Raw genomic sequence first — 20,108 nt, forward strand, 5'->3', positions numbered from 1 at the left:
TACATCTTTTTAAAAAGTTGCTGAAATACATGAATAGTTCAGGAAATGCAAATTAATGCTATGTCATTTTTTACCCAGCTTGTTGGCAAATATTTAAAGAGATCTTGACATCTATGGCTGGTAGGAATGGGTGGGGGAAGGAAGGGCTACTCTCTCTCTTACACAAGTAAAAATGTGAAGTGTTGTAGTATTTTTGAAAAGCAAACTGACAACATTTTAAAATATTAAAAGTATGTCTTTTGCCACAAAAATCCCTCTCCGGGGAATCTAGCCTATAGAAATAGAAGCAGCCACAGTTAAGAATATATGTCTAAAGATGTCTATTGCAACAGTGCATATAATATCCATCAACAGGGAAATGGTTGCACAAAATATGGTATATTTACAGGATGGAATATTATGCAGTCAATAAAAGGAATAATTTAGAGCTATATCGATTGAAACGTAGGAGTTTCTACAAGGTATTGCTGAGAAAAGAAAGATACAGAAAATATCTACAATATGATCACATTTTTGTAAAATGAGTAATGACAACATATACATGTATATGAGTATGATTGATTACCTAAGCTTGGAGAAAAATATGGAAAAATAAATAACAGAATTAACAGGGTTAACTGGAGTGAAGTATGCTGATTGATATAAGTTGAAAGGGGAGGAGAGAAGGAAGGAAGCCAAACAAAAAAGGGAGAAAGGATTCACTAAAAAAGGTCAGTGCTTTTCTATATAAAGAAAAAAAATTTAAGAATTTAAAAAATGCACATTATTTTGCAAAGCTTCTTCTGTACTTTCAGTTTGCTAATTACTCCCTCCTTTGAGGTGTCTCTATAGTGTGCACAGATTTATATATTCACATTTATAACACACTAAAAATTTGCAATTTAAATATGTCCACAACGCTGTCCTCTCTTAGATTGTGAGGACCCCCTGATGACAAGAGTCATCTCTTATTTATTTTCTTATCCCATTGTCAAATAGGGCATTGTATTCATGTCCTGCTGTAACAAAATCTTACAAACTGAGTGGCTTAAAACAACTGAAATTTATTGTCCCTCAATTCATAGTCTAGAAGTCCAAAATCAAGGTGTCTATAGGGTCATGCTCTCTGAAGTTTCTAGGGCAGAATCCTTCCTTGTCTCTTCCAGCTTCTGGTGGTTCCAGTCTTTGGTATTCCTTGACTGAAAATTATAGAACTCTAATATCTGGCTCTGTCTTCCCATTGTGTTCTCCATGTGTGTCTCTGTCTCTATATTGAAATTTCTCACTTCTCATACGAATACCAGTCATTGGATTTAGGGCCCACCCTAGTCCAGTATGATCTCATCTTAACTTGATTATATCTACAAAGACTGTTTCCAAATAAGGTCACATTGACAGGCTTGAGGGTTAGGATTTCAACATATCTTTTAGGGGGACATGAGTCAACCTATAAGAAGCATGTAGGAGACATGTGATAAAGTGATTTTTTAATTTAATTGAAGTCATAGAATCTTCATATTGAAAGAAAAATTCATAGAACAAGCAATTATGTTTTGGTGCTCTAAGGGGAAGTGTAATAAAAGCAAAGCGTACCCTGATTTGTAGCCAATAATTTATGCCAGTTGGTGGGGGAGTAATAAAAATAAGTAAATGTGAGGAAAATAAGAATGGGGATGGGGAATTTGAGAGATGTAATAAGAAATCTCTTTTGTACATGTTTCCTTATCCAGATCACAGAAACTTAATCATAATAAAATTTCTACTTGACACAGAATGTACCTTAATCACATTTAGAAATCAATGACTCATGGGGCGACTGGGTGGCTCAGTCAGTTGAGCCTCAGACTCTTGGTTTCGACTCAGGTAATGATCTAGGGGTCAGGAGATCAAGTCCTGTGTAGGGCTCCATGCTCAGCACAGAGTCGGCTTGTCCCTCTCCCTGTGCTCTTTCTCCTGCTGTCTCTCTCTCAAATAAATAAATAAAAGCTTTAAAAAAAGAAAGAAAGAAAGAAAGAAATGACTCACCACAGGTTCAAAGTCCAAGGATTAGGACACAATGTGCAAGACTAGGACACACATTTTCGAATTGGGGAAGACCCCTCCAGGAGACCCAGGAGAAGAGAGAAGTGTCTTTGGTTCAAAAACAATTTTTCCACAAAGCTATCATTTTCATTAATCAGACTACAGGAAGCAAAACTGACTAAATCTTGGCTGGCAGGGATACAAAGAATTCAGCATGAGGAAGCTTGGGGGGGGGGGGGCCTGAGTTTAAAAAAAAAAAAGTTTGAGGAACACCCGGCAAGAAGAGACACGAAACATAATTCAGAAACATACACTGTAAAACAATTCAATATTTTTACAGGGACAATGAAAGTTGGGTTCATTTTTGAGTTTGGGGAGGACAGCATTTTGTACACTCTGGCCACAAGATACCCTTTCTAGCAATAAGCAAAGGAAAGATTTGCATTGCTCTGTCTCTGTCATAAAGACTGTGGTTGGAGGCTGCTGACTTCAGTCATTTACAGAGCAGTAACTGCACTGGCAGGTCCCAGGTGAGATGGTTGATAGATATATGTCCAAAGCCAAGTGAATTGCCTTGTTTCAAAATCTTAGAGATTTGAAGCAGGGCTCTTCCCCCACCCTTGAGAGTCTTGGGCTGGGATAAAATCACTTCCAACCCAAAACTGATTCAGTTAATTTGTGGTGTAGGACTGTTGTAGCAACTGAACAGTTGCAAGGACCTAGATGTCGCTCACCGGTGTCCCTGAAATCCAGAAAACCAAGCTATAGATACAGATTTGCCTTGTTCTACACCAGCTACGATGAATTCTTAGTGGCTGCTTTTGTGGGAAGTTATTTAAACCATAAGACTATCTGAGCTCATATGTAATTTAGCTGTTGAACATATAGTAATTGAGATTCTCACATGAGATAACTGGGCCAAGGTCCAGAGACCAGCTAGCAGGCAGACAGCTGGCCAACATCCAGGTGTTCTCTGTCTCTGAGCATTCCAATTCCTGCCCCATCTTGGACAACTGCTGTCGGGTCAAGGCTACAGAGACCAGCTCTACCATTTGGTTCGACTCTAAGAGAATCAATCAGTACTTTAATACTATTCTAGAAAACGTTCTGTAAATGGAACAAGTGCTATAAAAAAGGTGTGCAATGAGAAAGAATAAGAACTGGAAGAACTTTCCCAACTTTTACCAGGGAGCAAAATTTTTCCCAGAGGCCCCAGCGGTGTTCCTTCTATATCTCATTGGCTAGAATTTGGTCACATGTACACCTTTAGACCAATCACTGACAAAGGTTAGTCCACACCTTTGCATGACTGGTTTTAAAACAATCAGGTTTGTTCTCTGGGGCTGTGGAGGGGGCCCACTTTTCTCACTACTTTGTTGTGCTCCCAATATCTGAACAATGGAAGGGCTCTGTTGGCAAGGAAGAACTTGGTTGGATAGCCAACAGTGTGGACCCACGATAACATTGGGAAAAATAGAAAGTAGGGCACCAGTTAAGGTATCTACCTATCATTCTTTATGTAACAGGACAAATGTAAATTTGTCCCTATCTTGCCAAAGTAGACGGTGACCTTTAATGAGAAGCAAAAACTCTTGTCTGGGTCCATGTATGTTGCAAGGAGCCCAATTAGAGACCCCACCAATTCTGAGAGCAATCAGCTGATAATAATAGAAACTTGATTCCTAGAGCCTGCTGAATGTCTGAAACTTAAAACCTTTACTAGTTTTTTTCAGAAGTCGTCTGGTTTGACAAATTGAAAAAGAACTTTGAAAACAAAAGAAATATTATCCCAGTACAAAAATTAGGAGAGAAAAAAGAAGTAAACTTAAATGTTGAACAAGACTTTAGAACTACATCCATTAAGTCATCCTTAATGACTGTAAATCACCAAATACTATCCAGTGATGAGGAACAGAAATAATATAAAATGAAAGACACTGCCACAGAGGTTAAAATGGTAGGAGACGTTCAGTACAGGGAATTAATTCTATTTTTTAACATAAAGATACATGTGTGATGTGTATGAATCTATTAATAGAAAATCTACTTCTCTTGCCTCCAATAACTAAACACCAGACAAATATTTAGTGAACATTGCTTTGAAGAGGTGCCCAAGTGTTACCTTGTCAAAGTACCAAGTCTACTTCTGTCAGTGAGGCAGTGGGATATAAAAGACAGGAGCTTTGGCACTCAGAAAGCTCAACTTGAACGCAGGCTGCCGCACTTCCAAACCTCTGTGAACGTGAGCAAGTCCTCCATCTTGTTGACTCTCAAATGCTCACTTGTAAAATGGGAACAACCCGTCATGGTACCGCTGTTCTTGTCAAGCGCCTGCTTCAAAGTAGATGCTCATGACACGGTAGTCACCTTCACCTCCGTGTTGGGAACAGTGGTTTTCAACGTGTCATCCTCGGACCAGCAGCATAGCATACTTAGGAATGTACTCGAAATGTAAATTCTGGGTTCCATCCAAGAACTACTGAATCACAGACTCAGGGATGGGCCCAGCAATCAGTGTTTTAACAGCTGCTCCTAGGATTCTGATGTGCATTCACATCTGAGAACCACTGGTTGAAGAGCGAGGGCAATGAGCAAGTCTGCTGCTGTTGAAACTACTTTAACTTCCTCTTCAGCAAGTTATTCAACTTCCGCCATACCTCAATTTCCTCATGCAAAATGAGGATAATGTGTGGCATCTCATAAAGATGCTGTTAGGATTGAACAAGTTCATACATATAAAATACTTAAAATGGGACCTAGCCCCCCGTAAGTATTTAATAGATGGCAGCTGGTATAATTAATTATTAATAGTCCTATGGTGGTTGTTGTTCTGCTATGGACATTTCCACGTCAAGGGTCATCTGGGGTGAGGTGGCAGGCACACTGTGGCCATGCTTTGGCATCCCTAAACTTTCTCCCTGTTCTGTAGCTTCTGCTTCACTCCCACCCCAAGTGGTTTGAGGAAACTTGGAAATAGTAGAAATATACGAAAAATATGTCTTTGCCAAGAAATTGCTAAGTCTTGTCATGCTGAGACATTCAGTAAGCTCTTTAAGCCACTTCTGAACTGTTTATTATGAATCATGGGGTTTCAACCAAGTCGAACTGGTTCTTATGAGTTTAATTTTATCTTAGTAAATGCAAAATCTTTTTTAATTTAAGAAGTAATTCATAATTCAAAGGACAAATACTATTATGATTTCATTTATGAATATGACCTACTTAGAGTAGTCAAATTCATAGAGACAGAAAGTAGAATGACGCTTGCCAGGGGCTGGAGGGGAGGGGAGGGAGTGTTGAATGGGTTCAGAGTTTCAGTTTAAAGATGAAAAAAGTCCTAGGGATGAGTGATGGTGATGATTGCACAACAGTGTGAATGTACTTAATGCTACTGAGCACTACATTTAAAAATGGCTAAAATGGTGAATTGTATGCTATGTGTATTTTACCACAATAAAAAAATGGAAAAAAAAAAAAAAAGAATGACAGAAAAGGTAACAATACGTGGGTGGTGGTAGTGGTGGGGGGAAATATGCAGAAAATAATGTATTTGTTTATTTACTTATTTTTTTAAAAAGGATTTTATTTATTTGTCAGAGAGAGAGAGAGAGAGCATGCACATGAGCAGGGGGAGGGGGAGAGGGAGAAGCGGCTCCCTGCTGAGCAAGGAGCCTGATGCGGGGCTCGATCCCAGCACCTTGGGATCATGACTTGAGCCGAAGGCAGATGCTTAGCTGACCGAGCCACCCAGGTGTCCTGTGTTTTTATTCATTTTTAAAAATTTTTTATTTAAATTCAATTTAGTTAACATACAGTGTATTAGTTTCAGGGGTAGAATTTAGTGATTCATCAGTTGCATATAAGAAAACAATGTTTTTTAAAAAGAACCTCATGATTGTGGGGTGTAGGCAAGATTCTGTCTTTTCACCTGGTTACATAGGTGCTGATTTTATAACATTCCATCAAGCTGTTTGTTTGTGCAATTTTATATCTTTGTGTTATATTTCACAATAACAACATGGGACTAAGTATGGAAGTGATAAATACTGAAAAATAATCACCCATGGGCCTACAAATTTATCCAGAGGCAATCACTATCAATGATTTGGGGTATTTTCTTTCTTTTTCCTCTGCATATAGCTGTGTAGCTGTTATTCATTTATTCAACCAATATTTACAGAGCACTGTTTCTTTTTAATTTTTTTTAAAAGATTTTATTTATTTATTTGACAGAGAGAGACACAACGAGAGAGAGAGAACACAAGCAGGGGGAGTGGGAGAGGGAGAAGCAGGCTTCCCGTGGAGCAGGGAGCCCGATGCGGGGCTCCATCCCAGGACCCTGGGATTACATGACCTGAGCCGAAGTCAGATGCTTAACGACTGAGCCACCCAGGCACCCCCAGAGCACTATTTTAAGTGCTGGAATGTATTAATTATCTATTCCTGAGTAAGAAATTACTCCAAAACATAGCAACTTAAATCAACAAGCATTATTTCACAATTTCTGTGAACTAGAAATTTGGGCATGGCATGCTTAAGTGCCTCTGAGTTAAGGTCTCTCATGAGGGTGTACTCACAATAGGCCATAGTTTTATCTGAAGACTCAGAAAAGTATCTACTTCTAAGCTCACTCACTTGGGCCTCTATTCCTCGTAGTTGGACTGAGAACCTCAGTTCCTCGTTGTCTGGAGGCCTCTTTCTCTTCCTTGCCACTTGGATGTCTTCACCAGGGGGCCTCACAACATGGCAGTTGGCTTCTCTCAGAGCAAGTAGTCCAAGAGACAGAAAGAGAAATATCCAAGATAGAAGTCACAGAGACACTTCTGCTGTATTCTATTTGTTAGAAGCAAGTCAATAAATCCGGGCAAAACTCAAGGGATGGGATTAGCAAGGGCAGAATACCAGAGTGTGGGGTCATTGGAGGACATCTTAGAATCTGCCTCCGACATGTGGATATAGCAGTGGACAAAATAGACAACGCTTAACTTGTGCAGCTTACGTTCTTGTGGGAAAAGTCACATGTTTGGTATGTTAGAAGGTAATGAGTACAATAGTAGTTGGAGTTTTCTACAGCTTTATTATAGATTCTTGGGGTAGAATGACCACACAAAAGACCCTGATTTTAAAAACATATATGGCTCTGGGTGCCTGGGTGGCTCAGTTGGTTAAGCGACTGCCTTCGGCTCAGGTCATGATCCTGGAGTCCTGGGATCGAGTCCCACATCGGGCTCCCTGCTCAGCAGGGAGTCTGCTTCTCCCTCTGACCCTCCTCCCTCTCGTGCTCTCTCATTCTCTCTCTCGCAAAAAAAAAAAAAAAAAAAAAAAAAAAACATATATGGCTCTTATATCAGAGTTCTTAGTAGTAGCCCAAAACCCGAACTCTAATTCATTTATGCAGAATTAATTAATAAAATAATTTTTACTTTTCTAAAAAAATAATTTTACTTTTGTAATTGATGTGTAATTGACTTACAAGATTCTACTAGTTTCATGTATGCAGCATAATGATCTGACATTTGTATACATTGCAAATTGATCACCACAAGAAATCTAGTTACCATCTGTCACCACACTAAATTAATACAGTATTATTGACTGTATTCTCCATACTCTATATTACATCCCCATGACTTAATTACTTTATAACTGGAAGTTTGTATCTTCCACGCATTTTGCTCCCCCCCCCAACCCCCTTAAGTAATTTTACTTTCTTGAAAGACCAATGAATCAATACCCAGAATCTCAGAGAACCAGGCTCAGAGTTCCCAGCTGGGAACAATGCCTCAAATTGTACTATAGGGCTGGACATAGAAGTTTGACATGGCCATTGCTGCAGGGTGCTGACTCTGCAATTTGTACCACAGCCGTCATAGAGCTTAGACAGTGGTCACAGGCCCCAGGACCAACTTCTGTTGCTGCCATGTTTGCCAGCAGGTGGTCCATGAAGCCTCCACTTTCATACATGAGTGGCACCGGTTCCACGTCTGGGCCAGTATATCTGACAGTGGAAGCCTCGACCATGTGCCACAAAGGAGACTAGGAAAGGAAGTGTTTGGCAAGTGTGACTTCTGTGGTGGGAAGTAGATTCTATTTTATAAGGAAGGGGGTTCAGATGCTGGGTGGTCAAAGGAAGGATGAACACCGACCAAAACTATTTTTAAGATCTTGGATACATACTGCCAAGGTGTTTGTGTGCCCTGCTGTGTCAATTTGTATGCCCATCAACAGTGTATTTAAATGTCCATTTCATTGCATCCCCACTGACAATGATAAATTTACTGTTTTCTAGCTACACTCGCTTTCTTGGTGACCTCACGTAAGTCTCAAGGCTTTAAAAATTATTAACTCCCGGGGCACCTGGGTGGCTCAGTCAGTAAAGCAGCTGCCTTTGGCTCAGGTCATGATCCCAGGGTCCTGGGATCAACTCCTGCAACGCTGGGAGGCTGCTTCCTCCTCTGTCCCTCCCTCTCCCTATGCATTCGCTCTCCCTCTCAAATACATAAAATCTTTTAAAAAATTATTAACTCCAAAAATGTTTATGTGCACCTTGATCTTTCCCCCGAACTTTAGACTCCTAGATCTTACTACCTTCACCACCTCTCTACTTGGATGTCTAATGGATATTTCAAGCTTAACATGTCTAAATACCATACAGAGATTCTGGTAGCACCCCCGCCCCCTCTACTCACACCTGTATCTTCTTCCACCAATAACCAGGAACTCTATTTTCCTGGTTGTTCAAGCTAAAAACCTTGGAGGTATTCTTGACTCCTGTCTTTCTTCTCCCATCCAGGATCCATCAGTCAATCCAGTCAGCTCCATCTATCTTCAAAATGATCAAAATCCGATCCCTTTGCCTCACGTCTACTACTATGACCACTATCATCTCTTCTCTGGGTTGTTGCGAGAACCTCCTCAGTGCTCTCCTGGCTCCTGCCCTTAGAATCTATTCTCAACCCAGCAGTGAGAATGATGCAGTTAAAATGTAAATCAGTTGTTTGGGGCTGAATTGTGTAACCCCCTGCCCTGAATTCATATGTCCTAACACCCAGCACCTCAGAATATAACTGTATTTGGAGATAAAGCATTTCCAGAGGTGACTAAGTTGAAATGAGGTCTAGGGTGGGCCTGAACCCAATCTGACTGGTGATCTTATAAGAAGAGGAAACATGGACATACAGAGAAACAGTAGGGATGTGCCCATACAGAGGGTAGATTATGCGAGGATACAATAAGAAGACAGTCATCTACAAACCAAGGAGGGAGGCCTCAGGGAAAAACCAAGCCTGCACACACCCTGGTCTTGCACCTCTAGCCTCCAGAACTGTGAGAAAATACATTTCTGTCTTGTAAGCCCCTCAGTCTGTGGTATTTTCTTATGGCAGCTCTAGCACACTGATATCAGATTGCATCATCCTCTCCCTAACCTCTGCCTGGCTTCCCATTTTCTTCCAAGTTAAAGGTGAAGTTCTTACAGTGCCCTAAAGCACCTGAGCCTCACCCCCTTTCTCGAATCTTACTCTTAGTACTGCCTCCCTTGCTCATTCTCTTCTAGCCACTTAACTTTCCTGCTGTTCCTTGCACACAAGCAGTCACATTTTTGCCTCAGGGTCTTTGCACTTTCTGGCATCTCTGTGGAGAAGCCCTTTCCTCAGATAGCTGCATGGATCACTCCCTCATCTCTTTCAGCTATTTACTCATCCCTGGCCACCCCATCTAAAAGAACACTCCCAATTCCCCATCCTTAAGGCCCTCCACTTCCTGGCTTTGCTCTCCTTTTTAGCACCTACAACCATCTAACATACTATATATTTTATTTATTTATTTATTTATTTATTTATTTAGGTCTGTCTCCCACACTAACATGCAATCTCCAAGATAGCAGGATTCGTGTTTGCTTTGTTCACTGCTGAAGCTCCACGGTCTGAATAGTGTCTTCATGTAGTGCATGCTCAATATTTATTGTTGAATGAATGAATAAATGATTTTTAATTGAGATATAATTGACATATAACATTATATTAGTTTCAGGTGTACAATGTAATGATTTGATACTTGTATATAATGCAAAATGTTCACCACAATAAGTCTAGTTAACATCCATCACCTCACACAGTTATAATTTTTTTTTCTTGTGATGAGAACTTTGAAGATCTACTCTCTTAAAACTTTCAAATATACAATGAATATGAATAAATTATTGGCAGGAAAATTATTTTTTAATTAAAATTTACTTAGTTATCAAAGATGGAGAATATTTTTTCCAAAAGGTTTTTAGTCAATTATATTTACTCCTCTATGTTTTATGTATTCATGGTCTTTGGTCATTTTTAAAAATTTTTTTTGGCCATTTATTTATTTATTTATTTATTTATTTATTTATTTTTAAAGATTTTATTAATTTATTTGACAGAGAGATACACAGCGAGATAGGGAACACAAGCAGGGGGAGTGGGAGGGGGAGAAGCAGGCTTCCCGCGGAGCAGGGAGCCCAGTGCGGAGCTCAATCCCAATGCGGGGCTCGATCCTAGGACCCTGGGATCATGACCTGAGCCGAAGGCAGAAGCTTAACGACTGAGCCCCCAGGCACCCCTTGGCCATTTTTTTTTAAATTAAGGTCCAACAGACAATATTTTCTCCATATTACCACACTGCCTCTCCTTCAAATGTTGCTAATGAGTATGAGTTATATATTAAAGAGATGAAACTCTTTGCCATGTGTAGTGACATATATTTTTAGTTTGTGGTTAGTCTTTTTATGATCTTTTAAACAAAATAATTTTTACATTTGTATGTAGTTAAACCTATTGTGAGTTCTTCCTCTGATGCAAGTTTAGTCTCAAAGCGGCAGGTTTTCATAATTCTGTCAGTTTCCCAGAGAATATCCCCTTATGTTTTTCCAGAGATTCCTCTAAAGCTCATTTATCTGAAACTTGCTCACCTGGGGCAGAAAACAGTAAGCTGTTTTTCTGCAAGAAGAGACTGTAAGGAGTTTTTATAGCAATAACCCCAAAGGGGTTTTGCCTTCATAAAATTGCAATAGTCAGCAAACAGTCACGTGGGCTTAGGATTTTTTTTTTTTTTTTTTTTTTTTTTATGGTGCCATCCAGGGCCCAGTCCCACTCCATAGGCCTTGAGTTTTATGGAAGATGGTCTATGTCCACCTATGTGCAGAGCTCTCTCATTTTCTAAGCTTCCTTCTAGCCATCTTTAGATGCCAGTCACTGAAATAAGTAGCTTCCCTGATTCCAATCCCATCTTTTGCCTCTGGCAAAAAGATGAGGATACGGAAGTACAAAAATGCTTAGGTAATGGGCTCAAATTTATACACTGAGTAAGAGAGCGATATTCAAAACGTTTAACGACCAGCTCGATGTTGACAGCAAATACTCAGAACAGACCGCTGCAGAAACTGACCAATCAGAACAGACACGGGGGGGCGGGGGCGCCTGGGTGGCTCAGTCGGTTGAGCGGCTGCCTTCGGCTCAGGTCATGATCCTGGAGTCCTGGGATCGAGCCCCGCGTCGGGCTCCCTGCTCAGCGGGGAGTCTGCTTCTCCCTCTCCCTCTGCCTGCCTCTCTGCCCACTTGTGCTCTCTATCTGTCAAATAAATAAATAAAATCTTAAAAAAAAAAAAAAAAGAACAGACACGGGAATGAATCCTAACCAATCAGACCAGAGGCCACAGTAAACTACCAGGATGGCGCCACCACTAAGAACTCGCTCTTTTGTGGTAGAGCTAGGACTTGGGCTCCAGAGCCTCTACACTGGAATACACTCCACTCTGGTGTCTCATCACCAGATTTCTCAGCAATCAAGTCTGATAGCTGATTACAGTCCCTCCTGTTCTGTTCTGTAATCTCCTGTTCCTCCCAAGCCTTCAGCAAAGCGATCCGTATTTAACTCTGGTTGTAGTGGAGTCATGAGGGGAGAAGGCAGAGGGGAAAGAAGTCGTGTTTAGGGTGACCCGCCGCCTGGGGCAAAGTAATGAGAAGGCAGGACCAATCGGCGAAGCAGCCTGGAGCAGCCCTCTATACCAAGGGTGACAGCATTCCCCATTCTCCAAGATCTCGAGAAACCTTTGGAAGGGAGAGAGATTTCCTACGCACACATAGGATATGATTTCAAGATGTTATTGTTGTTGTTGTTGTTACGTTATGAAAGGAATGGGTGAGTGAAAACGTTGTGAATGCTTGACATGGCTACGTTGACAGCCCAACGCGGCAAATGTTAAGAACACCATCTTTGGAGGGAGACGGCACTCTAGTCATGGCTCTGCCATTTACAGGTTAAGTGATCTAAATCAAACCTCTTTCCCTAAGTCTCCTTAACCCGTAAAACGGGTGTAAAAGGAGTGCCTACCTCATAGGGCTGTGAGGGTTAAGAACACAAGTGTATCCAGTTGCAGAGCACGGTGAATGGAATGTTGAGTCGAGGCCAGGCATCGCTAGAGAGAGCAGTGACCTTACCACCTTCGTCATCACTGTGATCTCGGAAGTATTTTAAGTCCTTAAGCACACGCACACACATACACACCCCACGGAAGAAAAACCCAGGTGAGGGATGCCGGCGTGTTTACTCCTCATCTCCAAACGGCAGGAAGAGAAGCGAGGCTGAGAACCAGGAAGGGGAGGGGCCGGAGGGGAGAACTGTGGACAAAGCTGCTGTGGGCAGGGCAGTGGGCTCTGAGCTCAGGTAACTCCCAGATCATTAAAGCAGGGAAATTACAAAAAAATAAAATAAAAAATAAAAGATGGAGCTAGGGGCGCCTGGGTTAAGTGTCTGCCTTTGGCTCAGGCCATGATCCCAGGCTCCTGGGATGGAGCCCCATCATCGGGCTCCCTGCTCCGCCGGAAGCCTGCTTCTCCCTCTCCCACTCCCCCTGCTTGTTGTTCCCTCTCTGCTGTGTCTCTCTCTGTCAAATAAATAAATAAAATCTTTAAAAAAAAAAAGATGGAGATAGCTTAATATGACTTTAGGGGAGAAGAGAAGCCCTGGGGGCAAAGATTTGATTGGCCACAGATCTGATAAGAGAACTGAGAAGCAGTTAATTGTGGTTATAAAAGACTAAGGCAGGGGACGATCAGCACTTTTTTTTAGACTAAGAGGGCACCTTAACCTGTCAATTTTATCCCTTGCCTTTTCATTGTCTCTCTGGAAAGTCAGAAGGTAGTGCCAGTTGGTTGCATCTTTTATACAGTGTCATGATTCAAATGTTTTCAAGGTGATTTTGGTCAGCACCAGTGAGGTGAGGCCAGGCGAGGTATGTATTCTCATGCCATGCTGGAGGGAATGTATAAATTAGTAAATCTCTTTGGAAAGCTATTAGGCAATGCATCTCAAAATGACTTGAAAATGATCATTCGTTGGATAAAGAAGTGGTGTGCATAAACAATGTAATAATATGCAGCCATAAAAAAAGAATGAAATCTTGCCATTCACAAGAACATGGATGGATCTAAAGGATATAATGCTAAATGAAGTAAGTCACTCAGAGAAAGACAATATATCGTTTCACTCATATGTGGACTTTAAAAAACAAATGGACAGGGCGCCTGGGTAGCTCAGTCATTAAGCGTCTGCCTTGGGCTCAGGTCATGATCCCAGGGTCCTGGGATGGAGTCCCACATTGGGCTCTTTGCTTGGCAGGAAGCCTGCTTCTCCCTCTCCCATTCCCCCTGCTTGTGTTCCTGCTCTCGCTCTCTCTCTCTCTGTCAAATAAATAAATAAAATCTTTAAAAAAAAAAAAGTAAAGAACAAAGAGAATAAGAGACAAAAAACCTCTATAGATTCTTCTATAGAGAACAAAATGGTGGTTACCAGAAGGGAAGTGGGTGGGGGAATGGGTAAAATAAGTGAAGGGGATTAAGAATACACTTATGATGAAGAACACTGAGTAATGTATAGAATTATTGAATCATTACATTGTATACTGAGACTAATATAACACTGTATGTTAATTATACTTGAATAAAAATTTTTTAAATTATTATCTGTTTGGGTGCAAACTTTGGAGCAGTATTCTATGGAAATGGTCAGAAATTTGGCCTACGAAAGGGAGGCCATTATGTTGTTTACATGAGTGACAAAAAGAACATAGGAAAGAGACTAAATAAACTCATAAAAATTTGAGCACTTGTTACATCTGGGTAATGGGATTATGAAAATTTGTTGTTTGCTTCATTTTACTTTTAAGATTTTCCTAGATTTCTTCAGTATTTACTTATAAGAAAAATATTTAAAAATAAATGCATTAGACAAAAATCTATTTCCTCCTTTTCATTCCTCCTCTGCCTCCCTCCCTTTGCAAACACCAAACCTACTTATTCTGGTAATGACAGGCTCAGGATTGGGGATTCTGGTTTTGATCCTCCCTTCTTCCTTTGTTGATTTTGCTATTGGCTTTGGACTGAGATTGTATGGCTTCCTCCAAGGTGGATAGGAGCTCTGCAGGATGCGTGTTGCACAGACAACCTGCCACACTGCTTCTCTTCATAGCCAAACTGGGCAGAGCACCTCACCAGTGGGAATGCTCAGGTTTAATTCAGCATGCTTTACTGAGAGTTCGTCTTGTTTCAGAGATGCTGGTAGGGCTGGGCAAATAAAAAGGAGAGAGAGGAGAGAGGGTATTTTTCCTATCCACTCATATTTTTCTTTAGCAAGTCAAAAGTCATACCTAGTACCCTCAGTTGGGTATATTTTGGTTGATGGTCACCTGGTTAGTTTCCTATACCAAGCCAACATTTTGCAAAGGAGAAGTTCACTCACTCACTCATTCCTTCATTCACAGCTATTTATTAAGTTCCCCTGCTGTGTCATGCACCATTCTAGGTGCTGGGAATGTATCTGTGAACAAACCAGGGGAAATCTCTGCCTTGAAGGTGCTTCCCTTCTAGTGGAGGCAAGAGCCAATGGTGCCATGAGGAAGAATGAAGAGTAATGGAGACAGATACTGATGGGGTGAAGTGTGCATGTGTTTCTTTAAATCGAGTACTCGGAAAAGAGCTCTTAATACAGAGATATTTGAACAGAGACCTAAAGGAAGTGGAGTGAGGCATGTGGCTATCTTGAGGAAAGGCTCTCTAGACAGTGAGAAGAATAGCAAGTGTAAAGACCCCTGGGAAGAGCTCGCTCAGTGTGTTTGAGGAAGAGTGAGAAGACCAGTGGTGCTGGAGATGAGCTTGGGGAGTTATAGGAAAGTCAGCTCCTGAGCAGCTCAGCTGGTCTTTTAAAGGGCTTTGCTTTTTACTATGGGTGAAAAAGGAAGTCATGTGGGGAATGGTGAGAGCAGAGGAATGACACATCTGACTGCACTGGTTTTCAACCTTGGGTGCCCAGTAGGTCTCCTGGGAAGCTTTACAAGATCACAATGCCCAAGTCTCACCCCCAACTCTGAATTAATTGGTGAGGATTGGGTAGCAAGACTTTTAAGACTTGGCCAGGTGATTTTAATGTCAAGCCAAGGTTGAGAACTACTGATTTAAAAGGCTCACTCTGGCTGTTTGGATGAGAAAAGAGGAGTGGGGGCGAGGGGGGATGCCCGGAGACAATTAGGAGACTACTGCAGGATTTCAGCGAAGAGATGCTTATAGCCTGGACCCACTGGTAGTGATTAAGATGGCGAGGAGTGGCTGGATTTTGGAAATACTTGAAGGTAGAGCCCTAGTCCAGTGCTGCTGCTGTTGCTAGAGCTGGATGGGTACTGGGACTTAGCACCTTGACCAACAGACCAAACACCTATCCTCTAATCTGGTCTTTATTCATAAAAAAAGCCAATGTTTGGCCTCCCCATTTACTTTGCATTATTTCTCAACTTGTTGAGAACCTGATGGGAAAGAGGGATGCTATTTATTGAAGGAAAGCCTCAGAAATTGATAATGAATCTGTGGTATGCGTGTGTGCATGTGCATGTGTGTGCACGTGTGTGTCTTTGGCCACATTCAGCTGCCTGGGGGATTGCCAAGTTGGTGGCAAAGTAGATTTTACTGGGAAGGAAATGGGGGCAAGGGAGCTGAAGGGGATGATGACAAAGATATACCACAGAATCTGAGCTGGGAACATTGGAAAGCAAGAATATGGGGTGGAGAGGCAAGACTAATGGATTATAGGTCCTGGTGGGATCAAAGAAATGTTGGGGTCAGTGTCAGAGGGAATGAGCTGGAAAAATAAAAATTGGTGGTGGTTGCAGGGCACCTGGGTGGTGCAGTCAGTTAAGCGACTGACTCTTGGTTTTGCCTCAGGTCGTGATCTCAAGGTTGTGAGATGGAGCCCCCGTCGTCGGGCTCCACTCTCAGTGCAGAGTCTGCTTAGGATTCTCTCTCCCTCTCCCTTTGCCCTTCTGGCTCATGCTCTCTCTCTCTCAAATAAATCAATAAATCTTTTTTTTTTTTTAATTTTTATTTATTTATTTGACAGAGGGAGACACAGCGAGAGAGGGAACACAAGCAGGGGGAGAGGGAGAGGGAGAAGCAGACTCCCAGCTGAGCAGGGAGCCCGATGCGGGGCTCGATCCCAGGACTTTGGGATCATGACCTGAGCCGAAGGCAGACGCTTAACGACTGAGCCACCCAGGTGCCCCTAAATCAATAAATCTTAAAAAAAAAAAAAAAGTTGGTTGTAGGTGACATGCTTAAAACTAATATTATAAGTAGATTATTAGTAATAACAATGTCAAAGGTATGACCATGGCAGTGGCTGAGGTAGAATAGAGAACAAGATCACTGAAGGAGAGGAGGAAACAATGAAAAGTGAAAAGAGAACTGAATTTGAAGTCAGAAACTGGATTTGAGTCCCAGTTCCGTCAGTAACTAGCTATAACCTTTACAAGGCCATTCTGCATTCTCGGCCTGTAAAATTCCAGTTTAGTGAGCAGTGGGAGGCCTCACAAAGCATGCTAGATGTGGAAGGGTTTCATACCTGGAAAACGCTCTCTGGGTGGAAGAGATTTTATCCACGGGTCAAATGATGCAAGAGAACTTTTCCATAGTTAGTGAACCAAAGTGAGAGTCAACAGAACTCCACACTTTCAATTTCTGGGACATTGAATAATCCGGGTGGCTATCAAAGGAAAATAATAGATGAGTCAAATGGATCGCCCTTTGGGACTGTCTTATTGACAGTCTTTCCGCTTCTCTTTCTGTGATGACTAGATCTAGAAGTACAGTGTTTGATGACTTTATTCCCTTTTGCAGGAGTGTCTTTGATGGTGGGGAGTAGGCACAGAACTGGGAGGAGAAAGGTGGTTAAGTAATTCAATCTTTCAGAAAAGAGTAATTGCCAGATTTATATTGTGTTAGAAACTATTTTGTTCAGTTGTTTTAAAGGGATTTGATTAACCCTCGAGTGCACCCACTAGAACAACAGAGATGGAAAAAGCACAAACACTGGGAGAAGGAAGCAATTTTTTCGGGATGCATTGCTGAAAGAAGTCATTTCACATCTGCTAAAAAAAGTCCACATGATATTGGGATATGGAATCATAAATATATTAATTTTGTAAATACCATGTGTCTTCATCTTCTTTACTTCTTTTGGCTTATTTCTGGTTCTGATAACCTTAAACTTTCTTGTGACTCCGTGATGGGACTCCCAACCTGCACCCTCTATTCTAAGAAGAGGTTCATGGTTCTACATCATTTTCCTGCTTATTATCCTAGTTCTCTGAAAGCTGAGGTCCTCCCTGGTCCACTCCTCACAGCCCTTGCGGGGCTTGGCACCCCCATACTGACCGCTGGTCTCCTGTCTGGGTTTTTTGTTTTTGCTTCTGAATCTTCCCAACCACCTGCCATCTTGCTCTGAGCAGACACATAGTGTGTACTTTGATTCTAAAGTGCACAGGCTTTAGAATCAAAGATAAGAAGTGAGAGACTCTTAGATTGAACTTTAAAAATGATAACAACAAAACATCCTCCTCCCCTCCATCCAGTAATATGTTGTCTGCAGAGACATTTTGCACTGAAAGGTTATGGAGAACTTGAAAATAAGGAATGGAAAAACGCCCACAAGGAAGCCAAAGGAAAGGTGGGATAGTGATTTCAATAGTGGGTAAAGCAGAATCTAAGTTGAAAATGATCATAAGGGACAAAGGAGGACATTATATGCTGATTATAAGACCTGTATCAACAATCATTAACAAGTATGCTATCTTCCTGTATATAAAGCAACAACTTACAGAACTATAGCAGCTTAACACATCCCTCTAAGAAAAGATCAAACAGGCTTTGGTGATCATGAAGCTGACCTGAGCTCATATCCCTTTCCACCACACTAGCTATGTGACTTCATGAACTTAACCAGCCTTTGCGAAACTCAGTGTTCTCACCCAAAAGACAGGAATAATACCAGTCTTCTGAGATTGTTATAAGCTCTAAATTAGATAATGCATATAAATTATCAAGTACAATGTCTAGCTCATAATTGATACTTTATAAATGTCTGCAATAAAAATTATCCTTTGGAGGGGTGCCTGGGTGGCTCAGATGGTTAAGCATCTGCCTTCGGCTCAGGTCATGATCCCGGGGTCCTGGGATTGAGCCCCGACTCAGGCTCCCTGATGAGCTTCTGCTGCTCCCCCTGCTTGTGCTTGTTTGCTCTCTGTCTCTCTCTCTCTCTGTCTAATAAATGAATGAAATCTTTAAAAAAAATTATCCTTTGGCTACCTTGCCCATTGCTTTCCCTGTTCGTATTGGATCTTTCTGATTTATTTATTTATTTTAGAGAGAGAGAGAGAGAGCGAGAGCGAGAGCGAGTGAGAGAGAACAAGTGGGAAGGGCAGAGGGAGAGGGAGAGAGAATCTTAAGCAGACTGTGCACTGAGTGCCAAGCCTGACGCAGCGCTTGATCCCAGGACCCAGAGATCATGACCTGAGCCAAAACCAAGAGTCAGAGGTTTAACCAACTGTGCAACCCAGGCGCCCCTGGATCTTTCTGATTTTTGAGAACAGGCTATATCCTGTATCCCAGGTTTTTCTGCTATGCAATCTCTAGGGATATGGCAGAAAGCTGAAACCGAGTCTAGAGAAATACAACATCTCTGCACAACTCAGGGTACTCACCTAAAACGAACCACTAGGTCTATACTGGTTGTTTACAGGTGACATCCCCTCTGACCGGCCAGGGCCTGTGCCTTTTATCAGTTTATTGTCTTTTTGTTCCAAGTTCAACCTTCTTGATACAGCTTTGTGTTATCAGAGCCGGACCCTGTAAACATTTCTCCTTTGCTAGCTGGCAGAATGTTAGGTTTATTCAAGAAGGCACGGAGTGACATTGCAAGGACAAAGCCACAGGAAGAGAGCTCCCTTCTAGTTGCTATTCGTTCTAGTTCCCTCCATTGTTATGAGTCAACATGGCAGTCCAACAGCCCATGGGGACAAGTTGCAGCTGCTTCCTAGCCCCTTGCTCTCCCTACTGGGACTTTCCAGCAGCTTTGGTCTGCCCACGACCTGACCATAGAGAATCTCTTCCAGGGACAGCTCGAGCCTGTGTCTCTTCACCCTGTCAGGCTGGTGTTCTTGCGGCAGACACATCTTCTTTCAAGAGGTCTCCCAGGCTCCTAGTCCCTTCTTTTTCCAGACTCCTTCAGCCGAAAGGTGGAAGCTTCTTCTACTTTTTTTTTTTTTTTTAAGATTTATTTATTTTATTTTATTTTATTTTTGAGAGAGAGAGCGAGCGAGCAAGCACAAGCTGGGGGAGAGGCAGAAGGAGAGGGAGAGGAAGAGAATCCCTAGCAGATTCCCCACTGAGCGACGAGCCCAATGTGGGGCTCGATCCCATGACCCCGAGGCCATGACCTGAGCCGAAACCAAGAGCCAGATATTCAACCGATTGAGCCACCCAGGCCCCCCTAGAAGCTTCTTTTTATTGCAACTGGTTACTGCTGAACCCCTTAGGGGCGTCTCTTATTCCTTTTAGTCGTTAGTCACCTTTTATTAGTATTAGTCAACAGTTCTTTATATCAAAGTTTCCTTATTCAAATAATTGATGTAATTTCTTTTTCCTTATCAGAGACATACCTGGTGGGTTTCTCCACTAAAGTGCAATATTACCAAAGATGAGTTACTGTGTGGTGTACAAGGAATTGCTTTGTCAGCACATAAGTATTCCTGAAAA

This window comes from Mirounga angustirostris, unplaced genomic scaffold (assembly GCF_029215605.1).
Source record: "Mirounga angustirostris isolate CCGP_5_RB_7025 unplaced genomic scaffold, mMirAng1.0.hap1 SCAF_2, whole genome shotgun sequence".
NCBI lineage: Eukaryota > Metazoa > Chordata > Mammalia > Carnivora > Phocidae > Mirounga > Mirounga angustirostris.